We start from the raw sequence: 18,792 nt of genomic DNA, 5'->3' as shown, positions 1-18,792 counted from the left end.
TTTAGAAAACAAAACAGCACCATTCACTTAATGCTACAACATTCACCTAGCATATTATAAACATAAGAATTAAGGATGACTGTTTCTTTTTTCACTGGATTATTATATTTGTATTAACTAGTTTGCATTAGTAATGACATTTAATGAAAGCCTTTTGTCTGGGAACTGAAACTGTGCTTTAGTTTTGAAGGAGGGAGTTGAATTGCTTGGATTGATTTGGAACCCCAAAATTATGTAAGAAAAGAAGGATGGTCCAGTGATAGATTTCTAGTCTGCAACTTAAGAGACCAAGGTCCAATACCTTGTTCCATCTGCAGACTCCCTCTGTGATCTTGGGCAAATCACTCTGAGCAGGACTCTCAGCTGGAGTTAATCAGTAGACCTCCAATGAAGTCAATGGATTTGCACCACTTGAGGATCTGCTCCTTAGCCTTTCTGACCTCAGTTCCCCATCTGTACTTAAAGATCAACTGAGTACTTCCCAACCTCATAGGACAGTTGTGAGGATAAATGAAGGATTAAAAGGTGGTCAGATACTGCAGGAATGGGGCTGATAGATATGTGATAAAAGAAAATGTCAGTGAGATAGAACAGGCTTTCTTCTACTGTCAGGTGTGTGTCTTGTATTTTGGCTTTTTTGCATAAAAGGGAACTATGATGCCTTCTTTCTCACTAGAGAAATAAAAGCATCTCAAGGATCCTATGTGATTCCTATAAAGGAGTAGAAAATTAGGAGAGTAACTTGATGAAAATAGCAAGATCCATTATCCTCCGCCTTTCATACCTGCTTTTTCTAAGAAAAAATGTACACTGAGTAGAAGGTAATAAATTCACAGCTTTGGAGAGTAAAGTCTTTTACCCATGCACAGGACAGGCATAGCACAGAGGCACTGCAGGCTACCTCATATCACTCTGTTAATGTGTCTCATCTCTGAACTAGAGGGAGCATCTCCCAGGGTAAAGCATTGTTAGATTTGCATGTCATTCCATTTGTTCTCTGCAGACTGAGACTAGTGATGGGTGAACTTTAAAGATAAACATCTAAAAATGTATATGTCTGTCTCTCACCCTTAGAAGATGGCATCTTTGTGGTGGTGTTCACAGGAGTCCCCCTTGCCTCTGGTAACGGCATTCTTTGCAAAGCCTCTCCCCAAAGCTAGTCTCTGAACAGCCTTATCTTCAAAAGGAAGATGCCAGAGCAAGAAAAATATCCAAAAGGGTGGAAGGATGGACTCCAGAGGAAAAAGTAAAGTGCTAAACATGAGTAACTTGGTGGGAGAAGGTACAGTCTGCAAATATTTGAAGGGTGTGAACACAAGAGTGGCTAAGCTCTGAGGAAGGAGAGAAATTATTTACAGTAATCAATGGGGGCAAACCTGGATGAAATTAAGAATAGGAAAGTTAAGCCTGGATATCATGACAAATTCCCTGAATGTTAGATTCATTGTCTGTGGAATAATCTCCAAGGGAAGTGATGGACACATCATTGATTGGGACATTTTAAAATGGTAGTATGCAATGTTGCACTGGAAAGGAGCTAGACTAGATGACTTACTAGGACTATCTCATCTCTAAATTCTGTCATTATAAAGTGAGTGAAATATAACCATGTAAAGAAATTCTGGCATGCTTTTATCAGACACACCCACTGACTGGTGAAATCCCAGATCTTGTTCTAAATCAGGGGTTTGCAAACTGGGGGTCAGGACCCCTCAGGGGGTCGCAAGGTTATTACATGGGGGATGGTGAACTGTCAGCCTCCACCACAAATCCTGCTTTGCCTCCAGCAGGGTCGGCTCCGGGCCCCAGCATTCCCAGCGTCGGCCGCGGTGGCAAATCGGCAGCAGCTTCTTCCTTTTGCCGTTCGCGGCGGCAGTTTTTTTTCACTGCTTGGGGTGGCAAAAACTGTAGAGACGGCCCTGGCCTCCAGCATATATAGTGGTGATAGATATATAAAAAACTTTTTAATTTATAAGGGGTGTCACACTCAGAGGTTTGCTATGTGAAAGGAGTCACGAGTACAAAAGTTTGAGAACCACTATTCTAAATTATATGTAGATAATGATTTGGGATAATGATACCACTGGGACACTGTGCAGGCCAAAGATTGATCCAGGTGAGGTGAGAGATGCTAATGACAGTGCAACATATAAGCATGTAGCAGTGGACCTGTAGAAAAGGTGAGTGCTATAGATTTATGTTTTTACCTTAGGTGCTATTATCAAGCTAGTTGTGCACCTATCCTACACCTATTGATTGTTGTTAAACATAGTTTTGTATATGGCCTCCATGGTTAAAATGCCAGGTTTCTTCTGTTCCCCTACTGAATAATACTGGCACCTTTCTATCCTTCTATTTTAAGCATCTTCACATTGATTTATTGAAGTAGCTGCACATCTCTCACTGCCACCAAGATCAAGTTGACATGTCTGAATTCCTTAGAATTCTATCTGGAGTGCAGAAGAACCACATGAGCATGGTTTGGGTTTTTTTTCTCCTCTTTCTTGGGATAGTTTTCTAGATGGACAGAAGGAGATTTCTCAGAATGTATTGGCCACATCCTGTTTAGTCAAGCATGTGTAGAGCTCAGTTGTTGCAAGGACTTGGACCTTTCCTTCTTCCCTTTGCAGGACTTGTTCTCTTAATGGCTTATTGATACAATTTGCTCAGCTAATAAATTAAAAGATGTTGTTTTTAATGTAAACCATATGTAATGTAATGTAAACAATGTAAACAAACTGGGATCTGAAAGTCAGTCTGGGTTCTATACTGTTTGTGCAACATCACCACTAATAAGGAGTCTTCAGGCCAAATTCTGGCCCCCTTTACATTTGTGCTACTCCAGTGTCTTCAAATTCTGCCCTCTGAAAAACCGCATTGCCTTCATCTGAAGCCTTGTCCCTCTAAGTGTAGGCGTCAATCCTGCAGACAGCCTCTATACTTGCACTTCTTTGAAGTGAATAGCTCCATGTGATGCAAAGTTCACCTTTGGAGACCAATTTGCAAGGCTAGAGTCTGAGGCCTTGTCTATGCTGGATGTTTGCCATGATTACAGCCATTAGTGACTAAGCAATGGTGTAGCTGAACTAGTGAGAATTACTAAAACAAGCAAAACTGCTGTTTGCGCTAGTGGTGCTTACCCTTGCTTGAAAGAGAAGGCAGAGTTTGAAGACAAGGGAGGTGGAGGTGGAGGTGGCTGCAATTAGGCAAATCTCCAGCGTGGACAAGTTTTGTTGGTGTGTGAACCAGAAAGAATCTGGCTCACTGTCTCATAGCCATGTTGGCTCTGCAGTGTCAACAGCTGTAAAGACTAAAACACACTACAGTATTTTTTAAATCACTAAAGTAAGTAGATACAACTCTGGATAGACACAGGAAGCAGAGGAAGCAGGTGTCATTTTTACATAGCTACTTTTCAGAGCAAATTGCGTTTTAATCATAATTTTTCATTTGAAGGCAGTCCTGTGTTAAAAAAAATTAAGTGTTTTTAAAATTCATTTGATCCAGCTGGAGCTTGCACTTCCTCTTTAACTTTTTCTTTTATTATTTAAAAATCTTAATTATCTGAGACAAAATTGGTAAGGAAATCTGCAGAATCTGGGGATTCCACAGAGCACTATCTGCAAACACTCATGCTATTCACTGTTGCCAAATAGAAATGTGCCAGCATTGAAATACCCACCCACTCCCTCCTGCTGCTGCAGCAGCAAACTAATAAGCACATTGACTACATTCATTTAAAGGAAAATGCTGTCTTTTAATCTTTACATTCTGTAGGCTTAGATTTCTGAGTGTGAGTAATGTCATGTTTATCACACGTCAGATGGTGCAAAAGCTACTTGATACACCTCAGTGCATTAGGTATTTTAAAAATACTTTAAGGGTACCAGCCAGTGGAAGTAGCAGAATATCATCATTGCCTGCAAGTTGTCATGTACCTTTTGTATGCCCATACCAGAGCAAATGAATCTGAATCAGAACTGTTTGTTTGTTTGTTTGTTTTCGGGGGGAAGAAGTGCTGATCAGGTTCACCAGTTGACCTTGATAAACCTGAAGCCAGCTGCTCCAATAATAGCAGACAAACTTATTCAACATCTTGCACAATATTTCCACACTAAATCAATCTGACAAGGATCACATTATATCTACAGTGATGTATAAAATTATGTTTTATTTATATGTTTAAATTAAGACTGGATGACTCTCTATGACAGAGGGGGGGCAAACTACAGCTGGCGGGCCACATCTGGCCAACGGAACTGTCCTACCTGGCCCTTGAGCTCCCAGCTAGGGAGGCTAGCCCCCGGCCCCTTCCCTGCTGTCCCCCTCCCCCACAGCCTAAGCTCGCCGTGCTGCCAGCGCTCTGGGCGGCGGGGCTGTGAGCTCCTGCTAGGCAACGTAGTGGCGTGGCTGGCTCCAGCCGGACAGCATGGCTGCCAGTCCTGCTGCTCTCAGCAGCATGGTAAGGGGACTGGGAGGGGCAGGGGGTTGGATAAGGGGCAGGAGGTCCTGGGGGCAGTCAGGGGACAGGGAGCAGGGGGCGGTTGGATGGGGTGGAGGTTCTGGGGACAGGGAAAAGGGGTGATTGGATAGGTACGGGAGTCCCAGGGGCCTTTCAGGGGGCAGGGATGTGGATAGGGGTTGGGGCAGTCAGGGGACAGGGAGCGGGGGGGTTGGATAGGAGGTGAGGTCCCGGGGGGCAATTGGAGGTGGGGTCCCTTAAGTGGGCGGTCAGGGGGCAAGGAGCAGGGGTGGTTGGATGGGTCAGGGGTTCTGAGGGGGGCAGACAAGGGGTGAGGGCCAGGCTGTTTGGGGAGGCACAGCCTTCCCTACCCTGCCCTCCATACAGTTTTGGAACCCCAATGTGGCCCTCAGGCCAAAACGTTTGCCCACCCCTGCTCTATGAAGATATATTCTAGTTCAAACACAAGTTGATGGTCTTGACTGGTTGAAATTCTTTGGCCTGTGTTATGGAGAAGGTCAGACTAGATCGGTGGTGTCAACAGGGGTATGCATACCCCTGGGGGTACACAAATCTAGATATTTGCCTAGTTTTACAGCAGGCTCCATAAAAAGCATTAGTGATGTCAGTACAAACTAAAATTTCATACAATCGCTTGTTTCTACAGCTCTATAGTCAGTACACTGAAATGTAAGTACAATATTTACATTCCAGTTGATTTATTTTATAATTATATGGTAAAAAGGAGATGGTAAGCAATTTTTCAGTAATAGTGTTCTGGGACACTTTTGTATTTTCATGTCTGATTTTGTAAGCAAGTCGTTTGTAAGTGAGGTGAAACTTGGGGTACAAAGGGGGTACAGGTTTCAGAGTAGCAGCCATGTTAGTCTGTATTTGCAAAAGGAAAAGGAGGGCTTGTGGCACCTTAGAGACTAACAAATTTATTTGAGCTAGAGCTCACGTCATCGGATGTACAGTAATCTGGAAAGGCTGAGAGCCACTGGCCTAAACGATCATAATGGCCCTTTCTGACCTTAACATCTATATCATGTATATGAAAGCTGGAGCTGGGCTGATTCATTATGTATAAATATGTTTGTTGACGAGCATGAATTTCAGGATGTATGAGCAGCATATTACCTAGCTGATTTTTAAGTTATCCATCAGGCTCGGGATTTGAAGCTCAGAGAGCCTGCTCCTTCCTAGGGGCCTGCATCGCAGCCTAGAAATCCTGTCCTTGTTTTGCAAAGAGAAAAGCAGTACTTGTGGCACCTTAGAGACGAACAAATTTATTAGAGCATAAGCTTTCGTGAGCTACAGCTCACTTCATCGGATGCATTTACTGTAGCTCATGAAAGCTTATGCTCTAATAAATTTGCTAGTCTCTAAGGTGCCACAAGTCCTCCTTTTCTTTTTGCGAATACAGACTAACACGGCTGCTACTCTGTCCTTGTTTTGCTTCATGTTTAAACATATTGGGGAGGGGGGGGGCAGGAACAGGTGGGTTCCAAGGGGTGCTCTGCTGGGGGGGGGGGCTCCCTGGCATACAATGCACTTGCTGCAGCCCCACCTGCGGCAGGGGGAAGGCACATCCCGCAGAGCAGGGAGCTGTGATGAGTCATGACCCGCCTCTCCTCCCACCGCCCCCGAGCGTTGCCACCCTCTCCCTTGCTGGCCAGTGGGAGGCCGGGGAGCGCCTGGAGGGGGCGCTCTCCCCCTGCCCGGCCGCTCGCTGGCTTCAGGGGACGCCCGCTGTCCCCAGGCGAGGAATAACCCCGCGGCGGGGGCGGGCGGCTGAGGGCCGGGCTCGCTCGCTCCTGCCTCGCCAGCCGCAGCCGCGGCGTCCCTGCTGCACCGCTCTAGGTGGCCTTTGCCTGAGGCCCGCGGGCTGGGCTCTGCAGCGGGCGGGGGTGAAAGGGCTGCTGAGGTGGAGGAGGGGGGGGGGCCGCCCCCGTAAAGAGCGTGGGCTGGGGCTGGTCGTGTCACTGCCCGTGGGCGGGCTTCAGCCTCCCAAGCGGAGGTTGACCAGGCGGCCCTCCAGCGCCGGGGGCCCAGCGAGCTGTGGCTCTGCCCCCCTCTGCGGGCCGGGGTGCTCCGAAGTGACTGTGCTCCCTGGGGCGGCGGGAGCGGCCGCCGGGCGGGTGGACCCTGAGCGCAGGGGGCTCCTGCCTCGGAGCGGAAATTGTGGTGAGCCGCTACACGCCCGCATAGACCCTGCCGGAGTGACCCGTCGTCCGTCCACGAGCAGCCAGAGGCTCTCCCCCGGTCAGTACCCCGCTCTCGTCTTTCTTCGTGGGGTAGTGCAAAGGGTACCGGGCTCTAGTGCCAGCTCTTAGAAAAACAAAAACAAAAAAATCCCATTTAACTCAATAATGAACTGTATAATTATGACAAAAGGACAGGAGGACTTGTGGCACCTTAGAGACTAACAAATGTATATGAGCATAAGCTTTCCTGAGCTACAGCTCACTTCATCGGATGCATTCCGATGTTACTTTGTTGTATCTCTTATGGATAGTTATTTAAATGCATCCGATGCAGTGAGCTGTAGCTCACGAAAGCTTATGCTCAAATAAATTTGTTAGTCTCTAAGGTGCCACAAGTCCTCCTTTCCTTTTTGCGAATACAGACTAACACGGCTGCTACTCTGAAACCTGTATAATTATGGAGGGTGAAGACAAGGACAGGCGCCCTGGAAGTTTTCTGTCCTGTCCATTTGCTTTCCTTTGGTCACTAAGATTGTACAGATGTAATGTTAATACCGATGAGAAGAGTTAGTAAAAGGAGGTCAGCTGTTTGCTGTGGATAACCCTTCCACCTGTTGCAGTAATTATCCAAAGTTTTCCATAGCTTCTGGGTATAAATTATGTCTTTAGGGCCCTAATCCAAAACCCCATCTCATGATCTCATGGATGGGTCATGCTGCCAAGAGCACATCTTATCAGAGTAATTTAATACCTGTCACTAAAAATGCACATTTGTTAATAATTTATACCCCAGTTCTGTCACTCTCACTCCTGCTGAATAAAAGAAAAGGAGGACTTGTGGCACCTTAGAGACTAACAAATTTATTTGAGCATAAGCTTTCGTGAGCTACAGCTCACTTCATCGGATGCTGTAGCTCACGAAAGCTTATGCTCAAATAAATTTGTTAGTCTCTAAGGTGCCACAAGTCCTCCTTTTTCTTTTTTGCGAATACAGACTAACACAGCTGCTACTCTGAATCCTGCTGAATAGTATTTGATTACTCCCATTGAACTCAGTGGCACTACTAGTGGAGTTAGGGCACGATTTTTAAAGGTTTTTAGGCACCTGAAGATGTGGTGCCTTTGAAATTCCCACCAGGTGCATCTTCAAGTGTCTAAAAACCTTTAAAAATCTGGCCCTAACTCCACTAGTAGCAGGAACGGCGAACCGTGGCCAGTGGGAGCTGCGGGAGTCCATGCCTGCGGACAGTCAACATCAGCAAAATGTCTCGCGGCCCGCAATCAGATTACCCTGATGGGCTGCATGTGGCCCATAGGTCGCAGGTTGCCCACCTCTGTAACTTGAAGATTGTTCTAGAGTGTTTAGCAGAGTGAGGAGCCCAGGAACTCCAGAATCCTAGCCTTGACTCCGCGATTGTTTTAAACTGTCCACTTTTTCCATTTGTAAAGTAGAGATAATACCCAAAATCAAAGCCTTTAACAAAAATCCTAATCCCTTCCCCTCAAATGAAAAAGCAAATGGCCAGAATTTATGAAAGGTGGGATTTTGTCCCCATTTTCTTCTTGCCCCGGTTGCAAGCTGGCAACATGCTGCTGCGTGATGGAAGCAGCACCCATAGTATCTTTAGTGACCTTGAACGTTCAGAAGCTGTCAGCCATTTCATCTGAAAGTATTGGCATTTATATTTGGTACTTCTGACAGAGCTGTGCTGTCAGATCATATGGATGTTCCTGGTACTAGTCCCAGGTGTACATGTTCTGCAGAGCAAGGGTTTTCAACCTTTCTTTCTTTCTTTCTTTCTTTCTTTCTTTCTGCGCCCCGCTCAACATTCTCCAAAAACACTTCATGGCCCACCTGTGCCACAACTATTTTTCTGTATATAAAAGCCAGGGCCAGTGTTAGATGATAGCAAGCACGGAAATTGCTTGGGGCCTTACGCTAATTTGCTGAGGCTTTGGCTTCAGCCCCAGGTGGCAGGGCTCGCAGCCCCACATACTGGGGCTTTGGCTTTCTGCACGGGATACCAGCAAATCTAATGCTAGCCCTGCTTGGTGGACTCCCTGAAACCTGCTCATGTCCCTCTAGGGGGCCCTGGACTGAGAACTGCTGCTGTAGAGGTCTCCCATCCAAGAGCTATACAGCAGCTTCAGCTCAGCTTGCGAGATCTTCCTAGATCAGAGCAAAGACGGTGGGATAGCTGCAAACAGTATTGCAGTTCTTTAAGTTGCTTCTTTGCTAAGGTATCTGCTGCCACTGAATTTTGTTCTCTCATGCTTCTGGGCTGTCTACTCCTGTGTGTTCTATGTCAGTGGCTCTCAACCTTTCCAGACCACTGTGTCCCTTTCAGGAGTCTGATTTGTCTTGTGTACTCCCAAGTTTCACCTCACTTAAAAATTACTAGCTTACAAAATGAGACATTAAAAATACAAAGGTGTCATAGCACATTACTGAAAAATTGCTTACTTTCTCACTTTTACCATATACTTATAAGTCAGTTGGAATATAAATTATTGTAATTACATTTCAGTGTATAGTATATACAGTACTATTTCATTGTCTGAATGAAATTTTAGTTGGTATTGACTGCGATAGTGTTTATGTAGCCTGTTGTAAAACTAGGCAAATATCTAGATGAGTTGATGTACCCCCAGAACACTTCTGCGTACCCCTAGGGGTATGTGTACCCCTCTTTGAAAGCCACTGCTCTGCACTACAGTCAGCGAATAGGGGTATCTAATGAACGGCTGTGGGGGGCATGGATCAACGTTCACGTCGCACTCCCCGTCAGTACCTGGCCCAGGCCGGGGAAGCTAATGATCCAATTAGCGGACCAAATTTGGTGATCAATCCTGGTCACGTGCCACCTGAGGCATGTTGCACATACACTAAGAAGAAGATAAATGGCTGTGAGGGCAATGGTATGGAATAGCAGCGATCGTGGTAAAAACAGCTTGTGAGAAGGAGATGGTGGGAGGTTTTAAGACTAACTTTGCCCTGTCTGCAGAAACCACTGTTACGTGTCCAATACTTGAATTGGAGTGGATACAGGTAATACCTCACCCCACCCCATCTCTTCTTTTTTTTTTTTTCTACTGCTGGTGAAGTAAGCCCAAAGTCCCCACAATTCTAGCTCTTCAGGCTAGCTCCTGTTAAATGATCCAATGAATACATCCATAATAATGGTAGCCAACAAGGTGAGATCGTTAACACAACTGTTTATTATTAGTCAAAAATACATACACAAAAAACTGCTCTTTTTTGCCCTTCATAGCTCTTGATTTATAAACTACTGACAATCACATTTTCAATCAAATATTAATGAAAGATACTGGAATGAAGTTTTTCTTGACATGTAGGTAACTATTCTATACAGCTGTCCTAGTAGACTTTTGGTGGTGAACTCTGCGGAAAAATGTTCCTAATATTATTACTGTTAAACTCCTATTTCTCAGAATAGCTTTTCTGTAGAATGTGGCAGATAAAGCATTATTATTATTCCATAATACACAGTGACAGGGGAATGTTAGAACTATACAAGGGATAGCTTTTTGTGTGTTAACCAGTTTTCCTCTCCATCATTTCTGTTATTGTAGCTGATAAAGATCACTTAGACTGCATAAGCAAGCATATTAGGGGTTTTTAAAGACAATTCTGTGTACCCAGAGATTCAGAAAATTAATGACACTATCAAATTTTCTTGTGCTATTTCCAGTTTGTTTTTCAGTCTGAGTATGTTTCTTAATGGTGGCTTCCAGGAATGGAGTCCTAGCATCCTCCACTAGATTGTTCCCACATACTTGGCTCTCTATGTCAGCCAGCCATTCAACTCCTATCAAGGGCAGAGCTGATCTACATTAGCTTTGAAATGTTTTCAGAAACCAGTGACCCACTACATGATAGTTAAAAGGCAGCATGAAAAATATAGTTTACCTTTGGAAATTGGGTTCTTTCCTTGTCTGACTGTGTTATATTAAGTTATCCCCAGTGGTGAGCTGGAGAAAGTTTCTACCGGTTCACTAGAACCAGTTGTTAAATTTAGAAGCCCTTTTAGAACCGGTTGTTCTGCGAGGGGCAACTGGTTCTAAAAGGGCTTCTAAATTTAACTGACCAAAAGTGACGCCTTAAGCGCCAACTCCATGGGTGCTCCACGGCTGGAGTACCCAAGGGGAAAATTTGGCAGGAGCAGAGCACCCACCGGCAGCTCCCCTCCCCACCCCCGGCCCCAGCTCACCTCCACTCCGCCTCCTCCCCTGAATGCGCTGCCACGCTCTGCTTCTCCGCCCTCCCCTGGCTTCCCGCAAATCGGCTGTTCGTGCGGGAAGCCGGGGCGGGCTGAGAAGCAGGCAGCGGCTTCGCACTCAGGGAGTCGGTGCCTAAGGCGCCACTTTTGATGTGATCAATGGGGGAAGCGGCCGCTCCCCCTGCTCCCCCCCCTCGCTATGTTCCCCTGCCCCTAGGAGCCAGAGGGACCTGCTGGATGCTTCCTGGGAGCTGCCCCAGGTAAGCACCGCCGGGACTCCCCACCTTGCCCTTCTGGCTCTTAGGAGTGGGGTGGGCACCCACTATGGTGGCCCACGAGATCCTCCTCCCAGTTCTGAGGGCAGTCAGGGGACAGGAGACGGGGATGGATGGGGCAGGGATCCTGGGGGGGACATCAAGGAATGTGGGGGGTTGGATGGGGCAGGAGTCCCAGGGGGCGGGGGTGGACAACAACCCCCTTGTGGGGTGAGGAGGGAACCAGTCGTTAAGATTTTGGCAGTTCATCACTGGTTATCCCAATGTGATGGTCAGAGCACAAACATACTCTGTTAGTCTCTAAGGTGCCACAAGTACTCCTTTTCTTTTTGCGAATACAGACTAACACGGCTCCTACTCTGAACTCTGTTTACGGTAATCTCTATATTTGCATCATATAAATCCATAAAGTGGAGCAATGCTCAGAACTGTTATATGCTATTTGAAAGCACCTAAAGGGGCTTATTAGAACCTCTAAAACCACTTGTCCATGTCCAAAGAAGAGTGAAAATATTCAAAAGTTCGCTTTTGTCACATTTCTACTGTCTTTTTTTTTTCCTCCCCCTTCTGATGAGACATCTCATTATACTGATATTTACAGCCCAGACTCCCAGAAGGGTTGATATCTTTCCTTCCTTGTTACTTATAAGTTTTCTGCTCCTGAAGAACAATATAAAACAGCTGACCCTGTCCAGAATAATAGCATTAAGGTTACACGAGGAAGACAGTTGTATTAAACTATGTGTTGGTCTGGATCTGTGTGAAGCTCTTTCTGAATTCTTGTGGAATAAGAAAATGTGATTTATTTGTTTTTAAGAATTATAAACAAATGATGGGTTTGGTATTTGGTTAAATTCCAACTTACTGAATATAAAAGTGTTAGTATTTTAATATCAATGTTAGAAAAAGGGAAAACTGGAGCACTGCATTCCTTAAAAACTTGTTTTAAAATTAGCATTATTTTGATGTATTAAATTCAGTGACCTTATGTTAGAAGACTTTAAGAACTGTTAATTCTGTTTATTTGAGGAGAATGGCAAATTCATTCACTTTGGGTTAGGAACAGAGGACTGAGAGTGACCTCCTGGGTTATCAAATCCAGTTCTGGCTATCACAAGCCTTTCAGGTCAAAATTTGACTAGTGTTCAGAGTCCTACTTCCACCGACTGCTGCCTGTGAACCAAACACATAGGCCACATCTATCAGGTGTGATTCCCCTGCTCATGTACATTTAGTTGCACTTGCTGTCAGTGAGCTAGTATGAAGGTAAATAGCCATGGTAGTGTGGGTGGCAGCAGTGGGGGCACGGCTGACTCATGCCAAGTACAATCCTGTCTGAAACCAGTGAGTATGTATTCATCATGGCTCAGACATATACCTCTGTGGCCACTAGCCATGCTACTGCGGCTACGCTGCTATTTATAATCTCAGTGAGAGCTAGTGTGAACGTGTGGACATGAGCAGGGGAATCTCACCCCTAGCTTGTAGCGTAGACATAACTGTAGACAAGACTGAGGGATGGTACCTGCCAAATACAATGGGCTGGTGTTAGCAGGCACAATCAGTTGAAGTCAAAGGAGTTGTGCCTGCTTACCCCAGGCTGGCATTTGTCCCAGCAAGTTCAGTATCCCAAAGGGGGGGGGGGCTGGGAATCAACCACACGGAGCCTTTTTTTGGCCTGTTGCTCCCATTGACAGTGTACAAGATGGGAGAAAGGACACCAGTACCACTAGAGTCAAGGTGAGCTGAGGAGCCAGTGAATAGTAATACCAGTCAGTGAGGAAGGGCACCCACAGCAATTACCCAGTGTGACTATACTAAGAGAAAACTGAATGTAATTGTTGCTAGACTAACAAATCTAGTTTACATCTTTTTCCCTTAGTCAGGAAGGAACCCCGCTATTTTTATATGTGGATTCCATGTACACAGCCTCTCTTTGTGCATGATTTTAATTGTGCAGAAATTTAAGTGTTCATCTTCTGCTTCTCCAGTGTGCTCCTGAGAGAGTCCATGCTCTAGTGACTTCCCAAGGCTGTGCTCCCATTTATAAAGATTATTTAGGTGGCCCGTGAGAGATGGATCAATGAATTTTAAATATCAGATGCATGAAAGATGTTGCATTGCAAATGGCTAATGAAAATCCATAGAATGAAATAGGTTAATAAAAATGAATAACAAACTGATCATGATTTTTCAGAGTTAAGGAAAAAGATCCAAATCTGCTGCCCACAATGGTCAATTCAACTAGCTTCAGTAATATGATTTGCACCTTATGGAATAATGCCACATTGGCTTTTATCTTTGGGGAGTTCCTCTTACAGGTACCTGACTCTCTCAGCTACCACAAGGGGCGTGTCCATTTCTGAAGGCCCCAGCAATGTTTAACAAACTTCCTGCCTCCACTCGGGCTGGCTGAAGATAATACTGGAAAAGACACATTGTCTAACTGCTGCTGATGGACCATGCTTAGGGCTAAGTTGTGAGCTAATCATTGCTACATACTGATGCATAAAGGGGATATACGGTGCACTTCTCTGTGCAGACTACTCACATGGTGGGCCCCTGTTCCCCTTCCTCTGCACCTGGGTGGCACAGAGTGGGAGTAGCCTTGATTCCAGACCCCCAGTGCACCAGCCAAGGCAGTATAGCTAGTACATGAGGAGAAAATAAGCTTTGCCAAGAAAAGCAGTGGCATAAATTACTTCCCTCAGGGAGCAAGAGGGAGGTAGAGTCCCTCCTTTATCCCTGGGATAACACAATCACATGCTGCCCCTTGCTTAGGGCCCACTGCAAGATGCCAATGTTTCTGCCTACAGTTTCTGTTTTCCATTTCAGGCAAGTCCTTATGGCATTGATTCTGGCTGGCTTGAAGGGACTTGCTGCAGTGACAGTGGCTCTGTATTAACAGTCCATTGTCTTAAACTGTTTCAGAATAAAATATTAAACTTTTAAGGACCCCTCAGCTGCTGGAAAGGCTGACGTAGATACTCTGTCACTGCAGAGGTACCTATAAGTCAGTCTGAACTCATATTGCCCTAAACTTTCTCCCTTGCATTTGATGTCAGCCTTGATAGTCATTGTACTGTAGATGTGCACAACTAATTGGATCAATTTGATAGAAGAAGAATACAAGTAGTTTGATGCATGATGCTATTAAATAGTAACTTTTTCTGATTTCCCATTCTGACTCTAAGCTGATTTTCCTCGTGCTGTCCCTTTAACCCTGCAGGGCTCAATTGTGAGCTGCCTTATATGCCTGTGCATGTCCTTGTACAGTCTGTGTCTGAGGGGGAACAGCAGCCTGAAGAGAGGGAGATAATACTCTTCTTTCCATAAGGATGGATAGGGAGTGGGCAGGCAGGGGCACTGAGTGGAGTCAGGATTCTACCTTCCCTTCCCTGTCCCATCACGCATCTGAGCTGGTGTGGAGTAGTGTTAGCCCTGGCTGGTATTTGACCAGCAGCCTGGTTGTTTTTTTTTTAAGTGGATTTGCCAGTTGCCAGAAAAATAATTAAATCTGCTGGGTTCTTTTTACATGGGTCTGAAGATTTGCATTATTATCACAATACACTGGGATAGCTAATGTTAAAAGTTTGTGTCCAGCTAAAGATGCTATAGTGTTCCCACTTCTGCCGTTTAAGTAACCTTATCTATGTGTTCTCTCTAGATTCGATAAGTGGCTGTGGAGGGAGGAGGGGTTGTGGAGTTGATAGAAGATTAGGATTGGAAGAGACCTCAAGAGATCTAGTCCAACCCCCTGCTTGAAGCAGGACCAACCCCAACTAAATCATCCCAGCTAGGGCTTTGTCAAGCTGGGCCTTAAAAACCTCTAAGGATGGAGATTCTGCCACCTACTTGGGTAACCCATTCCAGTGCTTCACCTCCCTCCTAGTGAAACAGTTTTTCCTAACTAGTTGCCTTGTGGTAGGGGTTGTGGTGGGCTTGTCTTGTGTGGGGAGTGAGTTCTGGGTTTTTTGTTTTGCATTTCAAAGGTGGTAGCCCTAGTGTGGAGGGGAAACTGATCTGCATTAGATAGAGAACAGATGGATGTGGTGTAAGTTGTGAATGTCTAGAGCAGCTGAGCTGGCAGAGAAAAGGCCTGAAAAACCCAGTGTCTGGAGGGCTCTGCTGTGGTGAGTCCAGGGAGGGAGGATGAGACCCTAAGGAAAACCGAAGCTAATGCTAGGCCTACAGTAACACCAGTTTGGTTCCTTTAATGATTAAGCTACCTTACTCCACATAGGGGCAACCAAGAAAAAAACTGATGCAGGGGCACTGGAACAATGTATATAGTGAAGGGGACTGAGAGCCATTGAACCAAACTGTAAACTCTGCATATGATGGAAACCACTTTAAGCCAGGGAGTGCTGCAGCATCTCAAGTTCCAGCACCTATGGGGTGGGCAGGGAGGGGGCACAATAAACAGTCTGGTAAAACAGCAGAGATGGCTACCTCTGACCCGGCCTATTTCCTGCACCAAGAGGGATGGCCACTCTGGGTAAGCAGATTCCATAGTTCCATCAAGTGTTGGGGTTAGATCAGCAATCAGAGAAGAAATAAGTTAATACCCTGCTCTGTAAAATTGGAGCTGAAGCAGAGACATTCTCTTTTCCAGAAGCCTTGTAACTGCTTAGATGAAACAGTTCAAGACTGTTAAGAAGAATGAGATAAGCATTTCATGCCGTGCCACAATGGGGTTTTTTTTTTTTGTGGGCACAATTTCACTTACACAACCAAGAGAAGGGTGAGTCAGTGAATGATTTTATAACAATCCTCTACAACCTAATCCAACACTGTGACTAGTGGGAGATAAGCTCTTCCGTCATCACAGACAACCTTGTTGTAGGCTGAGGGACAGCCAAATGTCAGAAGGAACCCAAACTGATCCTAATGTCACACTAGAGATAGCCAAAAACATAGTCTTTCAAAAAGTCAGTACATAAAGAAGCAACAGATTCTGCTCAGAAATAACTTTGAGGAGGAGTCCACTTTAGAAGCCATAGATACAGGGAGGAAAATACCTCAGGATGCCCAGAAACAATACCCACCTTGTCCAGTATAAGCACAAAGGGATCCAGAGAGGCCTATGCTAACATGGAGTAAAGAAAAGAAATACATGAGTATGAAAGAATGCCAGGGGTGTGGCAGACCACTTCACAGAAGATGGCTTTCTCCTGCAAGGGATACCACATGTATAATGTCTTATTTTTAGACATTTCCTGCAACAGTTTGCTGATCTAAATGTATGGTACCAGCTGTCTTTCAAGAAGACCCAAAGACTGCTGGGGTGTATACCTTGAAGCCATAGGAGATGCTAAAAAGAACCACTGTGGATCCCATGATCCCCACAGGAAAACATAAAATGGACTTCAGAATAGACACAGATGCTGCTAATTGATTCCATAAATTACTTTAGAGGAGGATGAAAACACCAACATTTCAAGAGCCAATAAAAGATATTGAAAGGACCAGGATAGTCCCCATTAAACATTTGGCCACTCAAACTACATCTGAAGAGGTCTATGTTGTAGATGGCCTATGCATGGTTTTACCTTCCCGCCCAGCAATCATAGCCTTAGGCCTGGTTATAAGGATAGAACCAGTCACCATGGACCTAGAGCCAGAAATCAGGAAGACATTTCCTAAATTATTCCAAGGAGTAGGGAAACTAGAGAGGGAATAACACATTAAGCTTGTACCAAATGCAAAGCCTTTGTTCTATTTTTGCCTAGGAGAGTCTCTCTTACTTTTTGCCCAGAGTGAAGGCATAGCTCAGCCACATGGAGCAGGTGGGTGCCATTTCCAGAATAGGCATCCCTGCCAAATGGTGTACAGGCATGATGTTCCCATAACCAAATGACAAGGTTCAGATCTGTGTAGACCTTACCAGGCTTAATGAGAATGTCTATCGAGAATGACTTGTACTCTTATGCATTGAACACACCTTTGGACAACTTAGTAAAGTAAAAGTCTTCTCCATATTGGATGCCCAGTCTGGTTTCTGGCAGATACCAGTTGCTGCAGAATCTATACTAGTAACAATTTTCATCACACCTTTTGAAAGGTTTTGTTTCAATAGGCTACCATTTGGCATATCATCTGCTCCTGAACTCCTCGAAGGTCTGCCTGGAGGGATTCTCTAACAAATGAATGACATCTATGAATCAACCCAAACCCAACATGACTAATGTCTCTTTGTAGTCCAGGAAAGACCAGAGAAAGCACTTAATGACAAATGCAAAGTCTCAAAAGACAGTCAAGTTGCTAGACCAGATCATTGGTGGAGCAGGGGTCAGTCCAGATCCAGAGAAAGTGCAAGTGATTACCCAGATGAAGGCACCTCAGAGTGTCAGTGTATTATGTAGATTCATGGGCACGGTGACACACCTGGGAAAATGCTTAAATCACCTGGCAGAGAAGTCAATGCCATTATGAGATTTCCTGAGGCCACACAATTCCTGGTATTGGGGAACGAAACAGAGTCTGACATTCAGAAATAAAGCAAGATCTGAGCACTCCACCAGTTTGGGCCTTTATATAAACCAAATGCAACCACAGTTTTTGCTGATGCTTCATTCTGTAGGATAGTGGCGGTCCTCCTTCAGGAACAATCACTTTCCCTGTGGCATCCAATAGCATATTCCTCACAAGCACTCACCTGTGCAGAGCAGCACTATGCAGACATAGCAAAAGAAGTCCTGGCCATTACATGGACTGGGTGAACATTTTAGACACATTCTAGTGGGCATAAAATTTCGTGTGGAAATTGACTACAAACTACTACTAGTTACTCTTCTAGGTTCAAACAAACTAGATAAGTTACAATGTGGGATGCAGCATTTTCAAATGAGGCTCATGAGGTTTCAGTTCTAGACTGCTCATATACTTTAGAAGAATCTCATCATAGCTGATACTTTCCAGGCACTGGTCCCAGACACACCACAGCAAGAGTGTAAACAGAAAGAGCTGTTCATAGAAGATTCTGTCCTTACTACTTTGTCAGTCAAAGAAAGATGCCTGCAAGAACAGAAAAAAGATGCAAGAGGCAGATGAATTACAGAGCCACATCATGATTAGCTGCAAAGAAGGCTGGACAAAAAGACACAGTCAGAAATCTCTGTGAAACCATATTTGGTGGTTTCTGGAGATCTTACCATAAACCAAAGTCTGTTGGCGGGGTCCAGATGGGTTATCCCTACATCCATGCAATAGGAAATCATTGACAGACTTCATGAGGGACACCAAGGCATTACAAAGTGCTGGGAAATAGCTAAAATAGGGTTGGTAGTCTGGGCTGAGTAAACCACTACAAAAGAGAGTTGAGAAATGTGATGTTGTGATCCTGTGGAACAAACCCACTGGAACTGTTGCTACCATCTGCTCTACAAGACAGGCAATGGCAGCAAGTTGGGAACTGATTTTTTCTGTCTGGATAATACAACTTACCTTTTGATTTCTCTCTTTATTCCTTGAAGTTTGCCTGGTTGTTCATCCAGTGCAGTTGTGGAGATTAAACCCCATCTTTTCCCATTTTGGGATTCCATAGCACGTAATCTCTGATCAGTGGTCCACACTTTTCCTCTGAAAACTTTGAGGTTTCCAAATAC

General features: G+C 44.9%; 1 protein-coding gene across 2 annotated transcripts in view; it reads left to right on the top strand.

The window, feature by feature from the left end:
- The first annotated feature begins 6,209 nt into the window (after nucleotides 1-6,209).
- GPR45 (G protein-coupled receptor 45) overlaps nucleotides 6,210-18,792 on the top strand; it is a 32,787-nt gene continuing 20,204 nt past the window's right edge. For both annotated transcript variants that reach the window (XR_006280537.1, XM_038369364.2), the window contains exon 1: nucleotides 6,210-6,727. The gene's annotated coding sequence lies outside the window, so the exon portion shown is untranslated. The remainder of the gene's footprint in view (nucleotides 6,728-18,792) is intronic.

This window comes from Dermochelys coriacea, chromosome 1, assembly GCF_009764565.3.
Source record: "Dermochelys coriacea isolate rDerCor1 chromosome 1, rDerCor1.pri.v4, whole genome shotgun sequence".
In the NCBI taxonomy this organism is placed as follows: Eukaryota; Metazoa; Chordata; order Testudines; family Dermochelyidae; genus Dermochelys; species Dermochelys coriacea.
The sequence above is the reverse complement of the archived record's forward strand: the minus strand, read 5'-3'. Positions and strand labels throughout refer to the sequence as shown.